Source organism: Lynx canadensis, chromosome B1 (assembly GCF_007474595.2).
Source record: "Lynx canadensis isolate LIC74 chromosome B1, mLynCan4.pri.v2, whole genome shotgun sequence".
Classification (NCBI taxonomy): Eukaryota; Metazoa; Chordata; class Mammalia; order Carnivora; family Felidae; genus Lynx; species Lynx canadensis.
The window spans coordinates 92271976-92277141 of record NC_044306.2 but is presented as its reverse complement, the minus strand read 5'-3'; positions in this window follow the sequence as shown (position 1 = coordinate 92277141).

Genomic DNA, 5166 nt, shown 5'->3' with positions numbered 1-5166 from the left:
ACCACCAATACAAGGAGAGATGACAGTGTCACATTCCATTTCTATTTATCAGGATGAATTATGTTGCACATCTTTTTTATCAGAACACATATTTGAGTGAAGAATGAGATTCTGAGGACCAGTGAGCAACAAGAGCATCTCTAGGGCCACAGAAGAGAAAAGAGAATGTAATAAAATCATATTTATAATAATCCCGCCCAATCAAATTTATCACAGCCCTTGTCCCAATTTATTTGAGTATGTGTGTGCGCGTGCATGTGTGTGTAATAACTTTCTTTAAAGGCGTTTGGAAAGCAGATTCAAACTTTCCACGACTTTGCAATAAATCCTTCCCCTCCTCAATAGACAAAAAAATATCTATAACCTAAATTTATAGGTGCATTATGGAGATGTGATATACAAAGCAAAGGAAATATTTAATAAATTTCATACCAATAATTTCTTAGAATTAAGATCATTCATAAAATTGAGGCCGTACAAATTTTTCCTCAGTGTTTTTGATGGAGCTGAGTAATTGACCAATTGTTCCTGAATTCATTCACTCAGTAGGCAGAAACATATTTTTGCCCAATTAGAAGCCATTACTTTGCCTGTCTTTCATTCTGGTGACAAGATAAACATCAGTCTGTATCCATATTAATTTCCTTTGGAAAAAATTATATTTCTAATTATTAGCTGTATTTCTAGGATGAGGAGGCTTAGTTGAGAAATCACTTTACCTTTTCTCTACCAATATTAAAGCTCAAACTTTTTTCTAAACTTCTATCGGTTTATCTAACTGAACTATCATTAATCTCAAATCTCATCATTGTGAAATGTCACTATCTTTTTTATGCTATGTTTACTAACGCCCCATGATCTCCTCATGGAGACAACTGAATTCTCAGTTATTAAATATTTGATAATTAATAGGTATGATTAATTAGTGCCCAGTCCTGTTCATTACTTGGTTACCCTCTCATTTTTAAATTTATCTTTTTCCTTAAGTTGGTTTTCACCTACTCTTCTCACCATTTTCTCTCAATTCACTATTTCCAATTGTTCTCCTCCTTTTACTGTGAGGCATAATCTGACTTAAAAATTTCTCATCCCCATTTTTCTCATTTCCTTGTTTTCATTTTTGAGGAAATAGGAAGTCCTCTTAATTTGCCCAGGAAACCTTTTCTTTGCAAGGGAAAATACCACGTGGCTGGCAATGCCACCAGGAGGATGCTCCTGAAAGAAAAGTAATTCAACTTAATCCTTTCAATTGACTCCAGGAGGAAAGGAAGCGGTAGGTTTCCTCAGGTCAAGGAGACTATTTGCAGTTGAATACTTGAAACAGCTTTGTATATTTGGTTGGGACAAAATGTAGAATAGCAGCCCAGAGCTTAGTATCATTAAGAACTAAGATCAGGAAAAGACAACTGTTGGAGACTAGACTAAGAGGGGAGATAAAATAGAATTTGCAAAAAAATATTTATGGGTCTTTCAAAAAATAGAACTAAGATTTTGAAAACCACATATTCAAATGCATATTCATTAAAAAGACAGGACATAAACATAATTAACCAGCCCTACCCAATTTCTCCCTTCTCACTTACCCAGTTTGCTCCATCATTACATAACTGTGGTGTTCTAGACAAAACTACCAAGAAAATATTTTTTATTGCATTTGTACCCTTCAATATAGGGATGGAAAATAAAGCTTCTTTTACATGTGCACTCGACTGATGAATATCCACTACCTGCAGAGCTCCACCAGCAGATCTAGAGGCCATGTCTGGGTTTAGGGACAAAGGGATGGTGTGTGTCATGAATTGGTAAGAAGAGGGAGCACATCACCTGCACCTACATTTGCACTGTAGGTAGTAAGTTTAGCATAAGGATTCAATTCACTGTTTTACTTGTGATTCATACTAATATTTAGAAAACTGCTTTAAATTATGTTATAAATGGCTGGAAAAATACAATATTAAGTGGGAGAGTAATGAACTTTATATAATATAGTATATAAAATTATTCGGTACTTAACATAAAAAAATGGGAAAATGTATTTCATATAAATAAACCAAATATGCTTTATAAAGTTGACTATGTTATTCTTGTGGATGTGTAGAACTCAGTTAGACTAAAGAGAACTACTTTTAGGTATATGTTGCTAGGGCTTAACATAGCATCTATGAAATGCTTTCTTGTGGTTGAACATACAATTAAAAAAGCATACAATTAAATATGTACATATGTGTATATATATGTGTGTGTATATATATGTGTATATATATGTGTATATATGTGTATATATACACATACACACACACACACATATATATATATATATATATATATATATATATATAATTTGTAAGTATGTATAGGATATATAGTGTACAATAATTACCTGAAACTCTTAAAGAAAAATTTTTAAAAAATTTAATTATCTAAGTTTTTTCTTTCTTTCTTTTTCTTTCTTTCTCTCTTTCTTTCTTTCTTTCTTTCTTTCTTTCTTTCTTTCTTTTCTTTCTTTCATTTTTTCTTTCTTTCTTTTTAGAGAGAAAGAGAGAGAAATAGAGAGAGAGAGAAAGCAGTGTAGGGGCAAGGGAAGAGAGAGTGAGAGAATCTTAAACAAGATTCACACCCGGCAAAGAGCCTGAGGCAGAGCTCAATCTCACAACCTGAGCTGAAATCAAGAGATGGATACTTAACTGACTGAGCCCCAGTTGCGCAAGTTTTATTCTTGCATTCAAAAAGAAAGTTTCTTATGAAAAGAGAATGTTAAACAGTTCGGTAAGTTTCTTCTATGTGTCACTATGCTCCAACATTCATTTGTAAAGTTTAAGATTTTATATTTCTAATATTGCCCAAGAAATTGAACTACATATGATTTTCAATGACTCATTTATAAAATACCTGATTTGATGCTCACATTGCATGGAAGGAGGCCAGCGTTTCAATATAGAAAACAATTTAGATCTAAACATAGCTCACTGAGATTTCTATATTGAAAAGCCACTGTTGTCCTTTAGCAAACCACTGAAATGAATTTAGTGGCTGGGAAAACTGCCAAACAGAAATACAAACCAAACTCCTTAAACCATAGAATTACAACATCAAAGTAAGCATAATTACCACTCTTCATGTCCTGCTCCGGCTGGCCACTCCAACTCTGCCCTAAATAATCTGCCATTGAAGATTCTAAGTTTTTAGAGTGACAAACTAGTATGAATTTTGTCATTAGCAAAATTCAAATTTTCCAATACTATTATCTGCAAATTAAATATCCTTCTCTACATTACAATTTTTAGTTACACAAAACTAATAATATCCCTTATATTACCAATGTATGTGCATATTTGTCACAACAAACATGTATAAATATTCCAAATTAATAATACAATTAAAAAGCAGCAGTTTACTTACTGTTGAAAATCTGGAGACATTGAAATTAAAATTAGAATAATGTTAAAGAAGTCCCTCTGGATCAATAGTTTTTTTTTTTTTTTTTTTTTAAATTTTTTTTAACGTTTATTTATTTTTGAGACAGAGACAGAGCATGAACGGGGGAGGATCAGAGAGAGAGGGAGACACAGAATCTGAAACAGGCTCCAGGCTCTGAGCAGTCAGCACAGAGCCCAACGCGGGGCTCGAACTCACATACCGGGAGATCGTGACCTGAGCCGAAGTCGGACGCTTAACCGACTGAGCCACCCAGGCACCCCAGGATCAATAGTTTTAACATGGGCATAAACATAGAAATATAACTAAGAAAAAGCATAATATCAATGTTAGGATTAAGGATAAAAGGATCATTTGTTAGCTTTAAAGAGATATAGTTCACTAGAAGAAAGCTATTAAAATTTATTAGATAATTTGTAAGTTTTGAAGTCATATAATAGGTAAAAAATCAATAGCTTTGACATAACATAAAAACATTTAAAAATAAATTTCAAAGTTGACCCATTCAAAATGAAGTGTCTTTCCTGCTGGCTCTATGTATATGTATATGATCTGCAACAAGTATGAAATGGACAAGGCCTATATGAAGATAAATAGACCACTGTTAGAAACCTTAATGAAGATTTGAATAAAGGGACATATGATGGATCAGATTATTTCATTGTATATAGATGTTAGTTATTATAATAAGAGTCATGTATTAATTGACCAAAATCAATCGTATTTCTCGACATTTTGAGAATACTTGTGTGTGTGTGTGTGTGTGTGTATACATACATATATATATATATATACATGATGTATATATGTATATATATAATTTAAACTTTTAAGTTGTGTAACAGTTATTTGTATATATGTAATAAATAATATAAAATCTGTAGCAAAATGTCAAAATGTTATGTGCTAAAAAGGCAGGATTTATTTTATTTAACTAGATTTTATGTGATTTTCACTTGAGTTATTTACTTTTTGCTTACTTTTACTACTTTAAATTTAAAATTATACTCTCCCCTTAGAATTTTCTAATTAGAAAAAATAAGTACAGAAAATACTTCAAAATGTTAGACATACACAAAAAAGTTGATACAAAAAATTAAACTCAGTGTTGGTTTGTGTATTTCTGAAGCTCAAAAAATAGAAACAGTGGTCCTTTAACTCATTGAGGGAATTTAGATGTGATGAATTGGAGAATTACAAATTAAAATAAGAAAGCATTTTCCACTTAGCCAAAAAAGCCAATATTCACCAGTGCTAAGTACCCTTCAATGTATTTTTGAAGTGCTTTCTATTTTATCATAGATTCAGTACATCATTTTATTCCATAGGTTTATCTTATTTTTATATTGGAATAAAATAATTTTGCATTGTTGTAATGACAAGTGTATTACAAAAAGCTGTAATATCTTTCGTAGTTATTTCATTATTGAAGTACTTAGGGCATCTTAAACTATTTGCATTTCATATTGATATTATATAGCTTGAACAACAAACTCCATTATTCTTCAACCTCATGTTCTACAAATAATTCTGTGAATGTCTTTGATCAAAAACACTATAGTTGTAGAAAAGCAAAGTACTTCTCTCCTAGTATCTCCTCCAAACAATTCAGGGGTTCCTGATAGATTAGTTGTTCCAAAATTTATAAGATAAAATTCAATGAAAAATGATCTTTGAAAATTTCTATTATTATACAGCCCTTAGAATATTGTTGACTATCTGGAAATCATG